The sequence below is a fragment of the Aphelocoma coerulescens genome, assembly GCF_041296385.1.
Source record: "Aphelocoma coerulescens isolate FSJ_1873_10779 chromosome Z unlocalized genomic scaffold, UR_Acoe_1.0 ChrZ, whole genome shotgun sequence".
In the NCBI taxonomy this organism is placed as follows: Eukaryota; Metazoa; Chordata; class Aves; order Passeriformes; family Corvidae; genus Aphelocoma; species Aphelocoma coerulescens.
In genome coordinates this window covers 41,422,402-41,446,741 of record NW_027184085.1, presented here as the reverse complement: position 1 = coordinate 41,446,741, position 24,340 = coordinate 41,422,402, and the positions used below count along the sequence as shown (strand labels likewise).

Here is a 24,340-nt window from a genome sequence, read left to right as displayed (position 1 = left end):
CTAAAAAGTGTCCAGTTGGTCATTAGCTGATCACCTCTTGGTTTAAACAGATCGCACACTGCTGCGATGTGAAAACACAGTGGTTAGGCAGCATTTCTGTTACAGACTTGCTCTTGAAGAATTACCACGCATACAGGAAATCTCTTTGATTCCCACATGTTTGGTTTTCAGACTTACAGGCTCTGTGGTGGGGTAGAGGGAAAACCAACAACCAAACCATCATTCATTCCCTTGAGATCTGTGCTGCATTATTTTACTGTATGCAATCCTTTGTTCTTCATGAGGCTATATATACCAGTACAGCATTTCTTCTCCTTCCTGGCTCTTTGAAAGTAAGAGAGTAAGATGAATAATCTTGCATGGTGGGTATGTATATCTGTCTGTAAACATTTATATGTGACTTTCATGTCTGTGAATTGTGCTGGACAGATAATCATGAAAACTTGACAGCCTCTCCTTCAAAGCAGAACTGTGAGAAGCAATTACATACACTTTGAATACCAGCTGGACAAGCTTCCCACACCATGAAATACCATATTTAATTTTGAACCTGGAGGAGTTACATCCTGCCATCTTTACTCTGTCTTCAAATAAGATTACTGTACTGTGCTCCAGGAAAAAACCATGATGCTTATCATTTGTGCTAGCTGCAGGAAATCCTGGCTGAATTGACTGACCTCTGTGATACACAGGGTAGGACTGAATGATCAATCATCCTTAATCCTTAGAACCTACCAACAGAAAGAGGGAAGTGCACAGTTCCCTGTGGTACAAGCTGTTCTGTGGCAGAATCCCTAGTATACAAGGATCTGAGCTTTATAAACTGCCTCCTAAAATCCTGCATTTATCACGGGTCTCGGTACTGGGTGTAACTAAACCAGCATGGAGAGCGGTTTAACAACATGTATAAACACGACCAAGCAATGCAAATCACAGTTCCTGCAACTCATTTTGAGCTGTTCTTAGAACAGGGAGGAGCGATACACAATAAAGGGTGAAAATCATCGGTTTTCCCCTTTTTGAGCTTTTACTTCATGTTAATTAATTCATACTGTGAATTAGTTCTGGTTGGTGGATACATTTAGGTGTTTTGTGAATCTGAAAGCATGTTCTATCTCCATTCAAATTATGAAACAAGCACAACAAACATGCCTGTTGACTGGGTATCTGTACTGCATTTGGTCATTTGAGAAATCTGTCACCATAAAGGTCACTTGTATGCCCGAGGACAGGACGAAGGAAGGTGGACATGTAGAGGCTCATGCATTGCACAAGGGCTGTCAAGGGACAGGAGTGGTGGACAGGCTCTTTTGCACCCCCATAAAACCTGCTACTCCGTACATTAGTGACAACAATGTGTTTACTTTTTTTTAACTCAAGGTATATACCTGTGCTCAGTCAGTTTCAAATTATCATTAATCAGCACTCTAAAACTACCCTAAAATCTTCACGCGCTCATTGCTGTATACCAGTCAGCCAGACTCACTGCAGAACACAGGAAAAAAAATCTTGTGTGATTTTATTTCCTTGGTCTGAGACATCAAAAGCAGTGTTAAATATGTGGACAAAAATCCTATTCTGATTTATCAGGACTTAAATACATGTTTTAAAATCATTATTTGTCTTTTTCCCTAAGTATATTTCCATCTAGCCACTAAAGACCAATTCCTGCTTGAGTGCTGGCTACACCTGCTTGTGATAATGTGGCTGGAAACTGGCCAAGAATTACCAGTAAAACCCAGAATATGACAGAGGCAGATTTGGCAAAATTGAGGAAAAGACTGTGAACATTCTAAATAATGGCATTTTCTTCTGTCATTTCCTTCTATGGGAAAGCTCTGTGAAGAGGGCTACGTTTGCAAGGACTTTCACAAATCCTTCTGAGAAGGGAGGTGTTACCTGGGAGGAACATGTTGTCTTCCACATCTGTACTTTTTGCTAGAGATGAAGCAATATGCCCTGAAACTTTGTTCCTCTGTATCACGTCAGGATTTTGCTCAACTTGCTCTGGTGCCGAGCTGAGCTGAGAGCACACTGCTGACACTTGGGAAAAGGGAAGAGGAGCTCTGGTGCTATAAAACCCTGGGAAAAGGGGAGAGAGGGGATGACACTGAGGGGCAGCCAAGTCTCCCTTGCACCCACAAAATGCAACATAGCAGGGGCAAGTTATCTTGCACCACCCCCGATCAAATTCAGTTGATGATCAGAGAGCTGGGAACACATGAGACCATCCTATAGAAACTGTTGGCCAGGCTAAGGTTTGAAGACCATGAAGAGGATGGTCTTTCACTCCTGAAGAGTTGAGCAAGTGCCATTACAAGGCCCATAAAGGGAGATTGTGTGAATTCTACTAGTTGCCTTCTCCATTTAATTGAAAAAAAATTGGCAAGATTCAACAAGGACACAAGACAATAATGCCTCACAACTAGGACATGGTATTAATAGGCTTAAAATCCCTCAGAACAGCAGTTGGTTATCCCATTCTTAAATGTGTTAAATAAGTACATTGCATGATACTTGAATGATACATGGTACAAGTGCATGTTGTGCCACCAGTCCATTGCAGTGAGATTGGAGATAATTTGTCTTCTCAACTTGGCCTACTCTACCACTGGCACTGTTTTTCCCAGCTCCTACCACTGGTAATTTCCTGCACAAATGGGCAATCCCAGCCTGCATTTTGAATCTGTATTTACACTTTGGAAGATCTATCACTTAGCATTTGTGAACGTATCTGTTATTTTTGCAAAAATAGTAGGCAGCTTAACATGTTTGGATTTGGGCTTGGCTTACTTCTTTCTTTGCTTCACACAGACACTCATGAGCAGCTCTTTTGATGCCATTGGCTTTTTCAACATTACATACTATCTAATAATTTCATACTACCAGACTTCCTTGGCTGTTATGCATAAAATGATTTCCAAGTGACTAACTTGCAGACAAACAAATGAGGTTGGGCTCTGGACCAGGTAAGAGAGCACCAGCCAGGGAGTCTGGCACTGTGTGTATCTTTGCCTTAAAATGATAGGACTTCATGTGGAAAGAAGGCAGGAGGATCTGTATCAAGTGTGACAGTGACCAGAAGGGACTGATATGATACTGATCCCTGATATCCATTCAGACGGTCTTTGACTGAGCTATTTGTTCAGCTGCAAGGTCAAAGAAAAAGTGGGCACACAATACAGTAAATAGCGTTTTCTTATCCTTTGTTGTAGGGTATTTTTTTTCCAATAAAGAAGCGTACACAATAGATATAGACTGAATACACAATGCAAGCAGACTTCCAGTGACTCTCAAAAGCATTGCTTTAAAATGTCTGCCGCTAGGCATATCACTCAACGAATCCCAGAAGCTGGAAACTCCAGACCTGTCCTAACACTGAAGACATATAACAACCAGAAACAACAGGCCTTGAAAGCAACTTCAAAACCCTAGGAAGTCTGGGAGTGAACTTTCTTTATTGCTCCTAATTACAGAATATTTCTTATCTTTCCCCTTATCTCAGTGGAATAACATATTTAAAATGTGAGAAACATATAAATAACAGGCCCAGCTGAGTCATTAAATTTTTCTAATATTTTTGTCTGATTTTTTTTCTCTACCTCTTTTTTTTTCTTTATCTTGACTATTTCTTACTAAAGATGTTTGCTTTCTACTTGACATTTCTTTCTGTATTTTCATTCCTAAAGCCAAAACAAAGAACAGTGGCTATCAGCTAAGGTCCTTCATAATTCCTTTGTTGACATTTTTCTTAGCCTTCTTCTTACCTCTCTTAACCTAAAAAAATTAGAAATTTTAAGCCCTAATCAAAAAAAACCCAAAAAGTAAATACTGTGTTCTCCCACCTTCTAGTTTACTCCTAAGGTTAGTAGGTAGCTGTATCAGCTACACCTGATTGGAGTCAGGGTTCCTCAGCAATAAGGTTTAAGGAAGAGGTTCCACTTTTGCCCAGGACATAAGCCCAAACGTGTCGTACAGCCCTCCCATGCTCCTTCCTGCCTCCCCTTTATGCCAGTGACCACACTGTGGCAGAGGGAAAAGAGAGACAGCTGTTTGGGTAACAAATCACCTTAATGTCACGTAAAAGAATGCAGAACCAAAATCTGAGCTAACAGGTTTTACTTTGCAGTTTTGCCAGGGTCAGCTACCAGGGCCCACCTTTTGGACAGCAACGTGCTCCGTGATCACAGCCCACATCCGTGACACAGCGCGCCGCGTAGTTGTGACACACTCATGAGATCATGAGATGAAAACCAGAGTGACCAACACACTTTCACTGTCATTAGTTCCTATCACACTCCATTGCCCTGAAGACTACAAAGAATTTGGATGACTCCTTTCTTGCCTTAGAAGCTTCCTTGATGTTAAAGCAATAGCAAAAAATCGATAGAGAAATTGTTCCCAGAGAAATGGTTAATCAAATTGTTTAATCTGTAATTGAATATATATATATATATTTTGTATTAATTAACAAACATTAATTTTCAAAATGAGAAGACCTTCAGGATAAAAACTTTTGGCTAGTGGATAAAAATTTTGGTTAACCTGATAATTTTAATTACAAAATCAGTATTTAATCACAGAATTTAATCTCTTTCCTTGGAAGTTGTTTTTATGTTAACCAATGGAGGATTTTCAGGATTATAAAAAAAAAAAAAATCCCAACTTGCTCTACTATAAAACTTTTGCTCCCTTTTCTTCCTAAACTTTTTTTTTTTTTTTTTTTAAATTTTCCTGTATCGTCTGGCAGTTCTGCAGAAACATGAATAAAGAACTTCTAAGGAGGGGATTGTTCCAGACAGACAAAGACATCTTTTCCTGGTAGCCAAACTGCTCAATGCACATTGAAGGAGGTAATCATAAGTCTTTGCATTTCTCTTTGTCTTTTAGGGGGGACAGCAAGATACAAATGTGAATTTTGACATTGTGCACATCTACTCACTTGGACTGTTACACAAGTCTTAGAGAAGCTATAAAATGTTCCCTATTTCTGCATGCTTAAAATGACCTTTTAAAATTATCTTTGTGAGCCTCTTGTCAAGGACTATTCTTGGTCCCTTCCAACCTATCTTTTATTTTCCTTTTTGTTATTCACTGGAACAAAGCTCTGTGTGCCTAAGAGGGTTTTGATAGTTGCAAATTGTTCATATCAGCTTAGAAAAACCCCTCCTTTCCTGTACTGTATGTCCTTCTATTTAATTTATAATGGTGAGGCAATTGGATCCTTTGCTTTTGTTCTCCATATAAAGTAACAGAAACCTAATAGGAGACACTGGTGGAAAAGAAAACCTTACTGCAGGGCAGGAAAGAAATGTCCCTGTGACAACCATCACACTGGGAAATTGTGACCTGGTTTAGCTTCATCCAAAGAGATGGTTATTAGGGCAACTTAGTTCAAGAAGCAAGTTAGATCAGGTTTTTGCATTCTTTGGGAGTGAGAAGGACAAGGGATGCCAGCGCAAAAAAGGAAAAAAAAAAGGTCACACAAGGAGAGGAAAGCAGTCTGCTTTCACCTTTTATTCACATTATATTTCCATTGCTGACTTCTCATTTTGCGGATTCATGGTTGTCTTAAGAGTTGACAGGAGTCAATTGGCTTGTGCATTACTTGAGACAGATGCCCCGTACAAAAACAGGAGCAACTATGAGATACATGTTTTAACATTATTTTTCCATTAAGGTTCAAACTTGGGAGTCTACAGGTTTTAGCAGGGTAATTCAGCATAAGTTACGGGCATTGGTACAAGTCAAAGAATCCAACTAGTCTTGTGATCCTCTCCGAGTAAATTGTGTGTATAGAAAGCAACTGAATTAAAATGCTATGCTGAATGATAAAAAGGCAAACTCTTCACTCATTACTGCAGTGATGCATTCCCCCCTTCTCAGGCCACACTATGATCTGAGACACGCATACATAAAGGAGACAGGTCTGTGGTTACTATCTTTTACAATCAAGTTTGTCACCAGAAAAATCCCTTGTAATTCCACTTCTTAATTTGTTTTTGTAAAACATGATATGAAGTTATTAGTCTATTAAAAGAAGTATGAAAAATAAGAAAACATAATAAAATATTATAATAGTGCAGGCTATAAAAATGTTGGGTTCATACAGGAAGAATGCAAGCTTAGTATAAAGTTTATAAATGTCTCAATCCATTACTGTCAAACCCTACATTTGCTTTTCCCGTGTTAACAACTGAACACGTTTGTTACCTCTCTGGTTTCATATTTATTCATGACTAGCACATGTTACCCCACATCAATAGTTTGATATTGATATTGTACATGTGAAAAACATGTAATCAGAAATAATTCCTGTGATTGGTGATGACTCCATTAAACAATTTTCATTAATTCAATCTTTTTGGAAATGTAATTGCATTTTCAAAAAACATAAAAACAATATATTGAGTTTTAGTTTCTTCATTATTCTTATTGTACTACATTATTGATGTTGCCTCATTGACCTTGTCCCCTGAGGCAAGCACGGCTGACACCTTTTTTATTATTTTTCTCATTAATAAACATGTGCCTCCTTCACTAGCCCATGTACTTCTTCCACCATGTAGAGTGGATAAAGTGTCTTTTATCACTCATTTATTATTCATTGACTGTTGATTCTAAGTCTTTCCATGCCATCTTCCAATGAAAAGACCATTGGAGTGGTTAGTTTCTTAAATTTGTACCCATGCACATAACTTAGCTGCTTGTGTAAGAATTACAGGCTCTGTATTTGGACACTGATAAGTGGAAACACAAAATATTTGTTGTTGCTGTTTTGTCTAGGAGCAATGTATGTTAGGAATTTGCTAGTGATACTTCATTTTAAAATACAAATGCTGACACAGCACCACAATGAAGGAAATCCCTACCACTTTTGCCATCCTTCCCTAAATTTACCGTGTCCCTTATCCCTTTAGCGAACTTTCTAACACGCTTTGCAGTGAGATTATTTAATAGAGACTGGACTATAGATTACTCCATGGCTAGACACTAACCTACAGTGTAGCTCCACTAAATCTGTTATTCCAGATGAGGAAATAAAAAGAAAAGGAAAATATTCTCTGTGACCTTTACAGCCACTAGATCCACCAAAGACAGAGAAAAAGACCTTCCTCCGCCACGTCATCCAGACATGCACTTCCCCTACACTACATCATCTAAATGCAGAAGTCTGTGTAACATTTACTTAGCTCCCTCTTCTTCTGTTTTAGGCATACAAACATGGTAAATACAGGGACAGTTTCAAAGCCTCTGAGTGTATCCTCTACATAATTGCCATGTTTATCCATAATGATATAGGAAGTGTTCAGTCCAACAAAACCCAAAAAATCCCAAGGTTAGGAGATAACACCCCTTGACTATTATAATTTAGTTTCATTGCCTCTGTAATTGCAAAAGTGAAGTCAATGCATTTTCTCTGCCTGATGGGGAAGATAAAAAAGTAAAAGGTCAAGGCTTTATCCATCTGTGGTTCTGCCACTGACTTAGTGTATAATCTTGCACAAATCCCTTTGAGCTGTTGTGTATCAGGTTCCTAACTAGGATAGTTAATGGCATCTTCCTGCTCTGCAAAGAATTTTAGGTCTATGTCAATTCTAGTAGTTTAATAGCATTAATCAACATTAATTTATTGGGCAATGCTTTTAAATGCCTTTTGTATGCTTATTTTTCCATAATAATGTTTCCAAAACTATTTTTTTTGTCATGACTGTAAAATGTATTTAAAATCCTTATTTTTATTATGTTATTTTCCCACAACTGGCAGTGAAAAGGGATTTCTTTTTCAGTAATGTGTGTTCTTTTCCTCTGATGCTGGCTTACGTCAATGACAAGTGATCTGAAAAGTCATGCCATCATAGCAATATAAAGGTATAGCTTGAAACTTCAACTTTATTCAGAATAGTTCACAGTCACATTCAGCCCAACTACTTATTCTTTTATCCTCTTGTCCATTCATTCTCTCATCCACTCTGCTACTGACCTATTCCCTGCATCATATATCGGTTTGCAAACCTCCAGGCACGTTCACTGCCCTTTTCACTGACTTACTAAAAACCTTCCACCTGTTCACTCACTCACTCTTGGACAGATCTGCTCTCAGTCCCAGACCTGGCTTCCAAGACAGTTTTGGTCTCCTCTCATTCCCTACTCTGCTCCTGTATCTTCTATGCTGTAGCTTACTTGTTTCCGAGTTTAATTAGAGCACCATCAGTTGCTACAGCTTTCTTGAATCCTTTTTTCTTGCTTAATTGCTTTTTTTTTCCCTGGCACAGATTTGATACAGTTTGCCTAGACTTAAAATACCCATATGTATATTCAACCTCAACATGCTGTCTGAACTAAGTGTATTATGACTGAGGCATTCTTTACATGTTATTACTTTGCAGAAAGCATTATGTGTCCTTTTTAAGATTAGACTTTATTATGCTTATAGTAGAGGTTTTTAAAAGCATGTTTCCTCCATGTCCTTGGAATACCCATTGTGGAATTGATATGGACATGTATTAATAATTGTTCATTATATGATCTCATTGACACAGCATGCAGTATTTGGAAGACTATAATCTTTTTTAGGAAAACAAAATCAGTTATAATTACTGTGAGGACCAGTGTCTTTAGCCCTACATCACTAGCTCACATACAACCCAGATTAATATTACAGACCTCTGGAAAACCTGTCAAATTTGTGTTTGAGGCCATTTGTTTCCTAGTCCTGTGAATGATATGATTTATCACTGGAACCTATAGGAATTTTCAGTGGTGCAATTTATGGTATTTATGGTATTTATGTGTGTTCCCAACACTTATTATTAACAGCAAATCCAATTTGGCAATATATTTTACTTGAAAGAAGGTTCTAAATGTGACTGAGAATCTGGCATTTGACAAGGTACAAGTATCGATTCCTTGTTTTACCTCCGACCTTCAAGTCTGCAAGACTTTCCAGGTTTTGCTGAGAATGGAGATTGAAAACTACATTATACAAATTAACAATACAGTTCTTAAAAGGTCATTAAATGTCACCTGGATAGAGTCAGAAATAATGGAAATTTTGTCTTGGTGCTAGCCTTTGCTCCAGTTCCTTTGTGCCACTCTGGGTTTTTGGAAGTTTGTGCAGACTGCAGACTCCCTGGGGAAACCTAACAAAATCCCTGTGATTTTCCTACTCAGAGCTAAGAACTGCTCAAGCTTAGACTTTGTAAAATGAGAGATTATAAAAGCATCTTTGTTTCTTCCCTTGGAATATAATTTCATAGTTGTACCCCTCAGGAGATGCTTCAAGTCTTGTCTACACTAGAGGGTTTAGCTGGCATATTAATACCAGCAGTCAGTCCCAGTGGAGACGCAGGTTAATCATCTGATAGTATAAATTACTGCAATTGCCCAAATAAAATATGATAAGGATTTTTTGTCATGCTACTGTATTTGCAGCAAGGATTTTCTGGCATGGGTTCATCTGATCCTTTTTTATGCTCCCATAAGACTCAGGTTAATAATCAGAAATGGTTCTCCTCCATCCTGGCAGACTATGGCTTCTCAGCCCCTCCTGCTCCCTGCTGCTGTTGTCTCCCAGAGCTGGGTATGACTGCTTTCTTCTCCATGCTTCATATCCAATATTTTGATGGCATTAAGACCCCATTTGATGTCAATGGTGTGATGGACACTGGTTACCCAATGTTAAAGTGGCCGAAGTTAAATCACCATTTTGAAAACATAATGCAGGAAAATTGATTTCCCAGTGTTTTCCACACAACAGACTGTTTGCTGGCTATGCTAGTATCCTCCTTCACACTCTATCATTTCATAGACTGTGAAATATCAAGGCTGCTTTGCATCTAAACTTTCTTAATCTGAGGTTATCATCATGTCTCCATGTCTTTAAGAGGCTTGATTTGCTCAGTGATTTCTTCTTGACAGTATTTCTTACCTACAGCTAATGTGAGTTATTAGAGATTGGCTATCATGTTATTGTAAAATTACAATGTTGTGTAATGCTGGAATTTAAAGGTCAGCCAGGAAAGCAAGTGCCAATATCTGACACTAAATATTTTGTTCAGTCTTGCTTCAATGACTCTTGCTAACTGAGCTATGGAAATCTCACTACACTGGTATCACCTGTTCCACAGCAATAAAAAAAAAACAAACCCCAATCCAAAACCAGACACCCATGTGTCGGTCCATGTCATTCATCTGAACAGTCACACCAGGCGTGCACGGACATGATGGTAATCAATAACCCATCAGTGACTCAGCAGAAGGATCTCGGGTGAGATCTGTGCATTTACTGACCTATTTTCTTTCCTCCTTTTATATACCGCCAAGCAGTCACCTAGGCGAACCTACGCTTTAAGGTGCAGTAATTCCAATAACGTTTGCTTTCGATACGAGTTGTTCCATTCCCCATCGTGTCGAGAGGCTGGATCCCAGGCGCGGTTTTCCCTGTGGTCTGCGGCGAGCGGACCCATCCTGCCCCAGACGAAAAGGCGGAGGAGGAGCAGCGGAATGCGACAAGTGGCACTAGGTGCGAGGAGCTGCGGCGGCTCTCGCACGGCCCGGCTGAACGGCGGGACACCGCACCTGCTTTCGGCAGAGGCGCCTCGCCAAGCCACGCAGCCCCAGGTGGCGCGGGAGGAGCGGCTCCGCGGGCGCCGTGACCGGGCTGATGTCACGCGGCGCCGTTGCTGCTCCGGCCGCCTGGCGGGGACGCTGCCGCTAACGGGGCTGCGCCGGGCGCGAGGGAAGGGACGAGCAGCACCGAGGAGAGGGCGGCTCAGCCCCCCAGCCGGACCCCCGGCAGTGGGGGCCGGGCCCGCCCCCAGCGCCGCTCGGCCGCCATACTGCGGGACAACCCAAACTTGTTACACACGGGCATCAACTCCTCCTCCTCCTCCTGTTGCCCCTCCCGCCGCCACCGCCCTGCCCCCGCCGGCGGGGGGAGGAGGGGGCTGCGCCGGCCCAGCCCCAGCCGCGGGGAAGGCGCCGAGGCGGGCGGGGGCTGTGCGAGGGGCGCGCCGCAGCCCCCCGCAGGTAGGGGCGCCCGGCGGGGCGGGCTGTGCGCCGGCCGGGGGAGGAGGAGAAGGCGGCGGGGGGCGGGCGGAGGGAGCAGGAGGCGGCGGCGAGGGAGCGGTCGGCACTGCGGGCTGCGACCGTCCGTGCCCGCTGCGCCTTCTCCCACCGAGGTGGGTGTGGGGCTGAGGGACCCGGAGTGGGAGCGCGCGGTGCCGCCGCACCTACGGAACGCAGTCGGTCCTGCCGCCTGACGGGGCCCGGGCCGCCGCTGGGTTCGGGCGGGGGGCGAGGGCTCTGGCAGCCCCCGCCTGCGACGCGGCTGGAGTGAGGCGGAGAGGAGGAGCCTCCAGCAGCAGCAAATGAGCGAGGGCTGTCAGGTTTATAAATCTGCTTTTCCTCCCACCGCCCCCGAGCCCCGCGGACTCCAGCGGGAGCGATCGCCTGCCGGCTGGCTGCGGCTCCGCCAGGTGCGTGTCCGGGGCGGCGGCCGGGTCCCCGCCACCCGTGCTCGCCGCACCTGCCGTGAAGACGGGGGGCCGGGAGCGCGCCCGAGGGTGGTGGGGACGAATGCGAGGCGTTCTCGCCCGGCTGGAAAGCGGTCGGTTTCCAGGGGCCAGCAGCCCAGGTTGCCAGGAGTGTGTCCGGGCGCTTCGGGGAGGCCGCTGTCTGCTGGGAACCGCCGTCACTCATTCAGCGAATAGCAGGACGCGGTACTGGGTACTCGCTGTCGGGTAACCGGCTGCATGTGTGCTGAAGAGCTGTTATGTGCTGTTTTATTTTTCAGCTGTCAGGAGACTTTAAATCAGGTCTCCACAGAGGTGCCGAGTTTGCAAGGTACGGGTGAAGAGAGAGTTTTCTGTCCCCATTTGCCCCTCTGCTAATTCTGAGGGGATGTCTTTACTGCTTCGCGGATGTGTGGGTTGTTGTATGGTATTTTCCGCGTATACAAAAGTACGTAATGGGCGTTTAGGGGAGAAGGATTGAGTGGACGAATGCAGCTGTGGTAACTTCATTGTTGCAGCTCCGTTCTATTGCGTGACTGCCTTTAGCAGGGAGTGGAACAGTAGCTTGATCCTGCCCTGGTGTGGGAGGGAACCTGATGGATCTGTAGGTTGAAGGGCTTTTCAAGTCTGCTTTTTGGTTTAATGCTGAAACATTTTCCTATCTCCATTCTTGTCTTTATTATCATGTACCTCTTGTGGGGAGTTACTTCGGCTGAAAGATGTGAAACATCGCCTTTAAGTCTGTGGCACCCAAGTATTTCTAGTAGCTCTGGAAGTCACTGTAGTAATAAAGCCTCTTTTTTAAAGAAAATTAAAATTCCTGCAGTAATGAGCACAAGGCTTTTGAGTGCTTTATGCCCATCAGGCTCAGAAATAGCTACTGATCTCATACTCCCTTTTGGATACCTGTGTGGAGGTTTTGTTGGAGAACTGTTTAATGACTTCTTTTATTAGAAAGAGTGCGAGCTCAGGCAATTACGCAAGTGTGCCTAAAGGAAGCTGTGCTGGCTGCATGGATGGCGAATGTGGAGGCCGAGCCGGAGTGGGAGTATCATTTACAAACTGAGTTAGAAAGGGGCATTGTAAGAGAGAATCGAGTAGCCCGTGTAGGGTGAAACACTGTACGTACCGTGTTCCCTGCTGTGCTGGGAAGAGCATTTGTACAGTGGGCTGCCTGGGGTGAGAGGCTGTGTGTGGATGGACACTCATCGTTCTTTCCAGTAGCAGAGATGAGGTATAGATGACTTTTTTCCACTGAAAGCAAATGAGTGGCATGGAAATGTGTTACTATGTGTATATTCTTGGTGGGGGAGGCGGGAAGGGCAAGAAAGCTTTGTAAATGGGGCGCTGGATTGACAGGTGAAATCTGTCTTCACTGTGATTTCTTGGCTTGGAGAGGGAGTATTTCACTATCTTTCCCCCCTCCCCTGAAGCAATTACTTTTATATACCTTTTTCAATGGTCAAGGACTGCTACAGAGTGTGCTGACAAAAGCTGCTTGCATTTATACCTACCAAAATAGGTCTATAGCTGTTTTTTAAATTTCTCTTATTTTTTTAAGAAACAAAAGCCACCGTAGCTGATGGGGAGGGCGGTAGCTGCTTCCAGAACAAATGAAGCATTTGATGTGAATGGTTCTATTTCAAAACTGTAACACTGATTCATTGGTTTTTCTGGACACTGTAAGTACAGGTGTGCCCGCAGACTTAATACGCTGTGTTGCCATCTCTTTGCTGGTATTGTGATACCACCCCCTCCTCCCACCCCCCCCTCAGTCCCTGTATAAACAGCCATTACAATGAACACTTGATAACCTTTTTTGTTAACCTTGCATGGATATAGCAGTAGTCTGCCAAAATGTGTGGATTTATACCACTTAGACGTCCTGCAGGAAGGAGAGATGTTCTGGATGCCCTGGTGCATCCCTTATTCGCCTGCCTCCTGAGCATGTGAGCTTCAGAGTTCTGTGCTTCATGCACCCTCTTGCTGGGGAGGAGCTGGAGAACTCAGGAGGATCTATCATCTGCTGAAGGCCACTTGGCTGGAGTTGAAAACTGCACTGTGCTTGCTTTGCAGCGCACTCTTGCCCTCTCTCCCAGCTGTCTTAGGGGGTGTGTGCCAAATGAATATTTTTGTGTTAAAATATGTTTTCTTAGATGTTTTCTTGCAGTGAAGCAAGTGGAAGGTCTCTTTCAGTCATGTCAAAATTAATTCTTACTTTGGGCTGCTAGCATTAGATGTAATACTAGGTGCATATGCCGCCTAGTTAGCAAAATGTGTTGGATAAGTTGATAGGCAGTTGTGCTGTAATCTGATTTTTAAGGATGACTTTTCAAAGTGCGACTCCAAATCAGTAGAAATAAAATCTTGAAGCATTTCTATCATAGTTATGTTGTCTCGGAACTCTGCCAATTATTTTGATTTAGTTTTGGTCTTCTCCAGGAAAAATGGAATCTCAAGCCAGTTGTTGCAATAGGGATTTTGTAGATAACAAGAATATAAAGTATTTCCCCTGAATGTTTAGAGGTGAAGTTACTTATCCTGGTTTTTGCTGTGCAAAGGTAATAAAATAATTTCCAAAGTTGACTAACATTTCTTGTAAGCCTTCAGTGCTTCCAAGTATTGGATCTTGTTGGATTCATATTCTGTGATTTAAATGAGTTGAAAAATAATTTCTGAAGGTATATGACCATGAAAGCGTTATTCATGAACGGGTGGTGATCTACTGTTTCTTATTAAACTGAGAATTAAGTACTTGTAGACATGGCTGAGACAATTTTTCATGGTGTTTTAGATTCTGGGAAGCATGTGAGAATAAGGTTGGAGATTTAAAGATGACAACAAAAACAAGCAAAGTGGATTGTAAACTTTCATTGTGGTAATATTAAACAGTTTGTTGGGGGGGTATTCTCTGTTGTGCCCTATACTTAGTTGCTTTATGCCATGTCAATTAACTGAAGAAAGGTATGCTCAGTTGGGAAGCTGCATAATAAACAAGGAGCTGGGAAGTGCTTTTGGCTTTTTATTTGGTTGTGCTTTCTCTGAAGTTTTCTGCCTCCTTCTTTGTAAATAGTTATTTTTCTGATGACAAAGCAGTCTTTTATAAGGCCTTCTTCATCTGTCTGTGCATAGTAGTCCCGTGCTTGAGTGTCTAGGTAGATAGGTAAAAGAAGTGTATTGAATAGAATGAGGAAAGTCCCACTTACGTTACTTGAGTTTGGGAAGTTGAAGTGGCTGAAGAGCTGCTTTTCAGTGAAGCTTATTCAACTGGTTGTGTACCAGAAGGAGCTTGGGAATGCCAAAAGGCACTGCTGTAGCTTCCACTTGCAGTTAACTTGGCCGTGTGTTGATATAGATGTGCAGGCTAGATGTGGAAGATATTTTAATTGTTTCCCTTTTGATAAGAGGGTTTTGTCATTGTTTCTTGGATGAATTAATGAAAGGAACCAAAAATGACTTTTCCTGTTCCCAAAGCTCTTCAACTACAAAGAAAAAAGTAGTACCTCATATTTCAGACTAATGTGTGCCATCATCCTGGATTGGGAAGTTACAGATCTTGCTGTCCAGAACTGGATTAATGAGGTCTTACATTTAATTGTATTCTGGCCAAAAAGCTTGTATGTTCTTTTATCTCCCTGTAAAGTCCAGGAATGCAAAGGTCTGTTCAGCATTCTGAAGGTGTTGCTGTTGCCTGCCTTCACCATGAGGGAGGATATTGCCTGTAGTAAGGAGTGTGTTGGGCGCCACTTCCAGCCAAGGGCGTCCAAGAGCTGCTCCCTGAAACAACCAGGCTGTGGTGCAGTGACCTTCTGGGTATGTGAGCATTTCTGAAAATGAAATGAAAAAATATGCCAAAACTTATTTTTAGTATGTGTAGTGCTTTTTTTTTTTTTTATGATGGGATGGAGGAGGAATAAAAGACTTGTATTGAATGAAGAGGCATGCATGTTGTTCTCAGTACTGTAACTCTGAGACTTTTGACAAGTAAGTCTTTTAAAGCACCCAATCGCAGCCTTTACTTCAACAGTGTGTTGTTCTGTACTGAGTGGTCCAGTTCTTGTGGCCTGAGGGGGAAACAAAACAGATGAGAAAATAATAAAAACCTGTAAGCAGACGAAAAAAATAATAAAAATCTGTACATATAAGCAGATAAGGAACTTAGGAACCTTAGTAAAGACTAAATATAGTTAATTGAAGACCACGTATCAAGTTTAGAACCAAGTTTATTGGCACAAGAAATAGTGGACACACTTTTTTGTCTTTCTCCGCTCTTCCACCTATTTCTTTTTGTCTGTTCATGTACAGCAGTAAACTCATAATCCACTAGGCATTTTCTGCATTGATCCTCTTAAAAAATTGGTATTAGCCTATATATGAGGCAGGCTAAAGAGGATTGAACACTGCTGTAAAATTAGTACCTGTTGGCCTCATTGCAAGGACAGGCAGGCTCCCTGTCTCTTGCATGGAGCTTGGTTGTGTTTTCATCTGCACGATTGTGCATGAGCAGATGTGTAGGTGATGGAGCACTGCTGTGGAAGTGACTGGGAAATATATGGAATTAGCGGACTGGGAAATTGTGACGCCATTAGTGCATCTGATTGCTTGACTGAGCTGGGAGACAGAAAAGGATATGCAAAGCAGAGGAAGGTTTATGGAGATGGACAGTTCTACTGGGAAAACAGGGAGGAGAGGAAAAACTTCTACAAACTTAGTTAGCTCTTTGCTGGCATGCAACAGAGAGACCAAAGGTTGTCTGGAAGCTAAAGAAGGTCTGACAGAACTGCAGCAAGGCGAGACAGTGGGGAGGCTGGTGTTCCCTGTGCCTTAGTAAAACGTCCAGGTCCCCACAGATTTGCATGCATTGCAAATGGAAGAGCAGAGGAGTAGGGAGAAAAATGCATGAAACGTGATTATAGTTCTTGCTTTGTTCAAGAGTAGTTTTCACAGGCAGGCTTTAACAGTATTTCTGAGTTTTTCTTCCTTCTCCCAATATAAAGCAGGCATTCTTCTTGCCCCAAGTAATTGATTTTATAAGTATATGCTCAGTTGTGCTTGATTTTTTCTTTTTTAATAAACAAATGATACTGTATGAACTTTGTCATTGAATATACAAAGAGGTGCATAGAAATGTGGAGGCTTTTTGTTTTTTATAGAATGTCTTCGTTCTCATTTCCACTGAAAGAGCTAATGAGTTATGGTTGTGTGTTACTGGAAAAACAATGCAGAATGTAAGGAAGAGACCTAGAGATGTGGAAGCTCTTGGATTTGTATTTGAACTCTCTCTGTAAATTTTGTGTTCTGGGGAGAATGGAGCAGTATAGACTTTTTAAAAAACAAAGTGCACATTGAATTGACCTCTGAAATCAGGTCATTGAAGCTGTGCTTGACATGGTTTATATTTGTTGTAATTAAACTCATAATTCTGGAATGCTTCAAAAGGAGCTGTTGTTTGTTTAGCTGAGCATGATATAGTCTGGTCAAAGTTTGTGTGAGGACACAGTTAATTCAGTAATTTATCTCCATAAAATGCTTTACTTTACCTTTTTGGTTTGCAGATCATTTCTTGTGACAGTAGGAAAGACTAAACTGGCAATAAATACCCTGTGGTATATGGGACTGTCATATGCACTTGGATACCACTGGTTTGTTCGCTAGAATTAAAGTAACTTGTAAGAATGCATGTCAGTACACTATTTTACAGATACTCGGCTTTCACCTCATCTAGTAATGCTTGAATTTATTTGAAAGACACTTATTAGGTCACATTTAAGAAATAAAATCCCAGTTTTTAATGCAAGCAGAACATTTGGCTGTTCAGTAAAATCAGATGAGATTCCTTTTGCTTGTCTGAGAATGTAAGGAAGACAGTTTGTGGAAAGAGGATGACTGGACCAACTGATACAATGGCAGGTTTTAGGACAATCAATATTCTCTCAACCTAATCTTATAAAATATTTATTGCCCCTCTTTCTGAGCCCCATCTTGGATGTTTTCAGGAGACTCTGTAATTCATGCCAGACATTGCAGTGTGGGCCATGAGATAGTGCTGTGTCTAAATCTGCACTTAATTTGAGTATGGTAAGAATTGTCTGCAAAGCATTTAAGAAGAGAAGAGTGGTCTGCATGCAGAAGTTAATAATCGGGGCCCTGGTCTTGCTAGCAAGTTTGTGTGCGTGGAATGTAGCTGAGGCTGGGCCTATGCTTGCAGAGGTTTCCATCAGGTACAGGGTCCTGCGCAAGTATACTCTCCTGACCTCTCAAAGGAACAACAACAAAAATCCAAACCAAACAAAAAACTCCCCAAAACAACAACAACAAAACAATCCAAACCAGCCAAAAACACACACACGCGCACAATCCCCCAAAACCGAAAACCCTCAGTAACAAGCTTTAGTTGTCTGCAGACCTTAGGAGTCTGCTGGACCAGTGCTGTGCTCAAAGCTGGTTTTTTTACTTCCATATATCTGTTGTTCCTTTTCACAAAAAGTGCCTAAAATGGCCAGAGGCAAGAAATTAGGCATTCCTGTTTCCACTCAGCAATTGCATATAATTACTAAGGATTTGCTAGAGATGCATATATATGTGTACACAGATCCCCATCTGTAAATGGCTGTAGATGTATCCCACCTGAAGGGTCAATTTGTCAGAAAATTATTCATCCATCAGAACTGTAGGTGTAAAGAAAATAAGTACCTTTGATGGCATTAATACCCCCACCAAGAAAGCCAAATAATAAAAAAACCCTGCAAAGCCATTAAAAAGTGTCTGTATTTTGCTAAGTAGTGGGAGTGAAATTCTTCTTTCCTGTTAAAGTCTAGTGTTACTTAGGCGAGAGAATGACTGCCTTTTTCTTCATTAAATTACTGGGATTGTGAAAAATCTGCAGTTACATGTTTAGATGCTTGGCCCTGTAGAAATAAATTTACTGTTCTGTTGAATCTGACAGTTTTTACTCAGCATCAGTGAAATTGATAAACTGCCCTGAAAGGTCGTTCTGGTTATCTTCTAGGTAAGTGAGACATAGAATGTAATTTTCGTTTCACTTCTTTTGTGCTGGAATTAGTTGTAAAGGATTGTATGGTGAATACGTGAGACCTATCTACAGGCTTAAGAGCTTTTCTCTCTAGAATTTTCTCTCTCTAAAGAACTAAAAAATAAAAAACCTGAACCCATAGGTGTACATTTGCAGTATATTAGTTGTTTAAAATATTTGACTGGCTGTTTTTAATGAGGGTGGATACACTGAAATAGTTTCTTTCTTCAAATATGTAGATAAATTTGTTCTATATGTATTTTGAATCTTATCTTTTATGTGTCTAAGGGATTTACTACTGCAATGTCAGAGGGTATGTGACACAAAACTCTATTTCATACAAATACATAACTGCATAAACTAAATGTGTATATTGGCTCATGTGTATATTAAGATGTTGTTAAGAAGACATTCTCAGATGGTTGAATTTGCCTATTTTGAGTTGATTTAAAATAATAATAAAAAAAGGCATCTGTTTGCATTTGTCTTGAAATGGGCCTCCTATGTGCATAAATCGATTGTGCATCGAATGGTACATGCTGATATCCAGGAATTCCACTGAGGTTTTTAAGAACTTCTCTTTCCCTCTTCAGCACTGACAACCACCAGAGGTAAAAGTAACCATGATTCAGAGGCTGTCTTCTGTCTTCTAATTTAATTGTTGGCTTTTAGGAGAGTTCAGTTCCTGTTGCTGCATGTCTGCTTCTGTTTTTCTTCATAGTTCTGCTTTCCATCTTCTGGAGTAGAATGCAGATTTATTATATGTCAATCGCTTTGGAAAAAGAAATTTCTCAACGTATTATGAAATGATGCTCTTGATCAGGTGAAACATCTGATGGCCTGTTCAACCTCTGGTTTCTGCTTAGTGTTTGCTGAGAAGGCAATATACATTGAAGTTGAATTTGCTGTAGTGTGAAGGATGGTGCTGAAACAGGTTTAGGAGCATGTCCTGGGGGAATGGGCGAGTGCAGCAGAAAATCAGTTGAGCAGGAATAGTTACTGTTTGGTCTGTGGAAGGTGAATGGATTCAGCTGTGCTAATTTCTATGCAATAAATGGGCTTTGAGAGTCAACGGTGCTAATGTGACCCTGTCATTACAAGGCGCCCGGCAGTGAAGGGAGCTTTGAGGTTCCCACAGAGAGATTCTGGCCTGAATATTTCCATGGCAACAGCCATCCCTTACACATTTATAACCTTTGATTAAAGATACAAAAAGGAGGGGGAAACCTTTTAAAAGTTACAAATGTATAGCTTTAACTAGATCTTTCATTTTAACAATATCCCTTATTTACATTCCTTGGAGTGTGGTTTTTATAAGGAACACAGCTGTCCTTTTCCCATTTGGTAGACTTCGAGATGACATTTGGGGGCAAATGTGATGTTCTGGAGATGGCTATCTGACTTTGATCATAGCTGCACTAATATCACTCTATCAATTTAGTTGCTATTTATTTACATTAGTGTATTTTGTACCAAAATTATACTTGAAGTTTATTATTTTAGGATATTTGTTACTCTGATAAAAGTGTTTGAGGAAAAAAACTAATTCTCTGTTGAATAAGACTTACTTTCAAAGAGGAGGAACATGAGATGGCCTAAATCGTAGTTTCTTAAGCAGTATAGTGGCTGATGGACAAAAACCTTACTCTGTTGGGGAGAGCAAGCTGTTCCTGCAGAAACTTAGGCTTGCTCTTGGCTAGCAAGCTATGTAGAAGGGCATATTTATGGTTGGTGCATCTTCGCATCTCTCCCTCCTTTACCCACCTTTGTGTTCTTGAAAGTATTTTATTACTACATGCAGTGGTGGCCAGGTATCAGGATTGTGAAAGGATTGCTCTCTGTCCAGGTTAGCTATTCTCACTTGTAATTCTCAGATGCACCATGTTGCACTTCCTGGGAATTATTGTTATTGAAATGCAACAGAATTTTGCCACCCATCACTTTTCTTGAATCATCCTTCTGAAGAAATAGTGAATTACTTTTGGATTTCACATTTATGCCAGAAGAAATTGAGCTGTAGTGCCAGAACTAATGCAGTGGGACCTCTGCAGAGGAATGAAATAAAACTGTTTCTTCTGTGCCTTTGCTTTGGACAGCTAGACTTTTTTTTGCTTTGGACTAGTCAGTACTGACTCTAGGTAAGGGCAGAAGGGGCTGGTGATTGCTGTCTTGGTGAGGGAAAATGGCAGATACTTTGTTGGGACTGCATGCAGAATCTCTCCAGCATTTCGCTGTCATTTCTTTCAGAAGGAAGAGATGTATAGAAGCTACTAAGCTAAGTGGTTGGTGATTGATAATTTAAATGGACGGGGTTGCCTATGGTTGCCAAAACAGGGAGTTTTAGTGCTACAGATATATTGTTCCATTTGAATTGCTAAGGCTAAGCACCCTGTGTCGCTACCAAAAGCCTCATGTGCCACTTCTGCCTTGACCATGAAGCAAAGCACCCTTGATGCTGCCCTTGTACAGATCCCTAACATTCCTTGGGAGAGTTTTTGGTACTGAAAGACCCAGTTGGTTACTGTGGAAAGTTCATAGTGACTATGCAAAGAGGACTGGAAAGTTCATGATGCTGGGATATTTAGAAGGATGTTCTCCGTTATAAAAGACAAAAGAAAAAGAAAACTTGGAGCAAAATAAGAGGATATTGCGAACTACTTTTTTTTCATTTAAGCTAGCAAATGATCTTGATACTGTTATTAATCTGTGTAATTTTGCATTGGGAATGGTTTACAGTGGCTGTTGTGATACGAATAAGTATTTCTGGCCACTCTGAAATAAGAGATAACTGTTGTCTGCTTGGGATCTAAGTAAAAGCATCAGAAAACAGAGGTCATCGTGGTGTCAGGACCACATGTCAAATTGACATGGTAGCATAGTTACAGCATTTCCATCAATTTTCATGAACCAAAAAGGTGAGGTTTAGCACTAGTCAGTGTGGTTTGTTTTTTGTTTTTATAGAGGATGAGGTGGTGTTCTGGCAATTTTTGGCTTTAACCAGAGTTAAACATGCATTTTAAGGCCAAATTAGCTTTTGGGTCAAGTTGCCTTACCACCTGAACGCAAGACATTATGGAAGTGAATACAGTTACACCCATGAAGAGTATGGTCATTTGTCTTCTGAGAGAAGAGTGCTCTCAGTAAAACACCGAAGTCACAAGCCCTCTCTCTGAGGTTTTCTTACAGCAGTTACCACCAGAGAAGGAAAGTTGAGCTGTTTTTGTCAGCTTCTGCGATGTGTAGAACATAGCAATTGTACAGGGGTGGATTGGGGTAATGTTTGAGAATAGGAAACGTTATTTGCTAGCTAGCTTCTCTATCAGTTACAGCTAAGATTCTAATCACTGTTTTAGGTTCCTGAAGACTTGTTCTGCAAGCCTTGTCAAGGTTTGTGTCCTGTTTCACTAAGAGAGAGTAAAACCAAACAAGATCCAGATAAATAACATTAATTGGAACTGCCTAAAAGGGGGGTAGAGATGTGTAGAGGTGGAAGTCAAGTGGTCTAAAATTAAGGATACTGAAAGCATGTGTTGGAGTTTGAAGATGGGTACATAAAATGCGGCATAGACTCTGATAATCTGAACGTGTGCTTCTGGTTGGAGAGGTGGTGTGGCAGCTCTGAACTTGAGTGTTCAGACCGTGATGTTTGGGCAGTCTTGGAACAGTTCACGCTAATCCTGAAATGTCTGCCTGGATTCTCAGCTGGAATAGATACGCATCTAGAAGATAATACTGTAGCCTTTGTTCAGGATTTGCAGGTTTTTATGTTGGCTTCTGAAAAATGTTTTAATGCTCTCACTAGGAAGAGCAGTGTGGATTTTTAATGTGGTACTTAGATTACAGCCAGTAGCACCATGAAAATGTTTGGTTAGATGTCCTTGCGGGATTGCTGCTGTGACTTCAAAACTTCTTCAGATGTGATCAAATGACTTCAGCAGGCTCTTCTGAGACCCTTCCTGAGGTGTTGAAAATCCTTTGTGGTTGCATGAGTTCAAGGTGTTCAAGCCTTGAGATTTAAGACTTTATAGACATGAAAATTGTAAATGTAGCTGAGATTCTATATTTGGTTACTGAGGCAACATGCTATTAGATTTTTCTTTATACAGTACCACCCCGAGCATGCCCTCTGTTCAGAAAGAGGAACCTTTGGTTTGGGTTAAAATTAATCAGATATTGACAGTAAAGCCACAAGCATTTTTGTAGACTATACTGTTTGAAGGTGGCATATATTAAGATTCTTGTGGGAAGCAAGAAAAAGATGAAGTTTTATCACTTTAATACTGACAATAATGATGAATATCAGTTTCAGCATTCAAAGAGGGAAAGCACAGTTTTGATCCACTGTTTGTTTTGGCAAGTCATTTTTTGAAAATGTATTGATGGAACTGTTTGTACTGTTGTGAGCCAGAACAATGTAAGGTGGGTACTGCGTGTACTGGAACAAGCAACTTCAGTGTTTCCTGAATCATCCTGAGTAGAGGAATGTGAAGGACAAAACTGTAATAAAAACTGATGATTATTGCTATTCACTCAAAGAGAAAAGCTGTAGCTAAAATTCAATTTAGTTTAAATTCTTGTTGTTTTATTTCCTTTACTCCAAAGGAGTTCATAAAAACATAGTTGATACCTTGCTTTTGAAGACAGGTATATTCCATGGGACTTAGAAGTCAGGCTTCATTAAAATTAAAATCACTTTAGTCTAAATTTTAATATCAAGCTGCTTAGAAATTGTTTTAATCTAAATTTTGGTCTCAAACTGCATAGATAGTTAGAGTTGGTTTAGTGAGTTTTTAGTGGATAATATATGTAGCTTGTATAAGTTGGGCTATATATGTAGGTATTTCTAACACCTAAGACAAAGAAGTATTGTATATAAAGCCTGCTTTTCAGTTGCCTTAAATTCCTAATACTATCATGTACAACAAACTACACACATAGCCATTTGTTGTCTTTGCACATTGGCACAGATTTTCTGGACTCATCATGCTGAACCAGTAATGGGGTTTGTGCCAAAGGGTTAAGTGTATAGAGCAAGAGGCAAGGCATGCAATATCCAGGACAGCACCAGCATTGTGATGATTGTCTTTTCTGGGGCTCTGTTGTGATTTGTACAGTCTGTGTAGCAATCCTTCAAAACCTTATATTTATATTAGTATTTCAAGTGAATGTGTTTGTGGCAGAGGCAGGAAGTGGGAGGGTGAAAGCTGTTAACTTTTCATAAAATGCACAGCAAGGTATAGAATTCGTCAGAGGCTCTGTCTCAGCCCAGCTGTCAGCCAGAGAGTTACCCACAGGAGTAAAGTACTTGTGCTTGTTTTGGGGTTGAACTTTATGTCAGGTGGAAACTGGAGTTCACTAAAACAGCTGAGTGTTTGCTGTGGTGATTGTGGCATGCATCTGGACTTTGGCTGTAACCTCCTGCTCAGCTCTTTGGCAGGAGGTCAGTGTGATCTGGTCCAAAGCCTGAGGTCAACTTCTCAGGCTTTTACATGTCTGAGAAGCATGTGGAAGAGCCTAGGTCTGAAACTGCTAAAGGGGGAGAAACTGTGATAGCAGTGAGGATCAGTAATGAAGCTTAATGCTTCTTCTTGTGGCCATCTGCAGAGATGCAAATGTGAGGTTGGTGAGGTTCACTGTTCATTGTGTATTGGCTGTCTTTGTACTTGGGGGTCATGTAGACATGCATCATACAGGAATACCTTGATTAATCAAGGAAGTGTTTCTAGTGTGAACAGGAAACACTTAAAAACCCGAACTTTTCATTAGCACTTCCCCTTTCCTGTCTAGCCTC

The 24,340-nt window shown here is 41.2% G+C and overlaps 1 protein-coding gene across 6 annotated transcripts in view; it reads left to right on the top strand.

Annotated features, from left to right (window-relative positions):
- Window positions 1–10,956: 10,956 nt before the first annotated feature.
- SEMA4D (semaphorin 4D) overlaps window positions 10,957–24,340 on the top strand; it is a 101,387-nt gene continuing 88,003 nt past the window's right edge. The window contains exon 1 of one of the 6 annotated variants that reach the window (XM_069001456.1): window positions 10,957–11,031. The gene's annotated coding sequence lies outside the window, so the exon portion shown is untranslated. Of the gene's footprint in view, window positions 11,032–11,164; window positions 11,184–11,204; window positions 11,481–11,828; window positions 11,848–24,340 lie in introns of those variants that run through there. The other 5 variants (XM_069001459.1, XM_069001460.1, XM_069001461.1 and 2 more) reach the window with 5 other exon arrangements.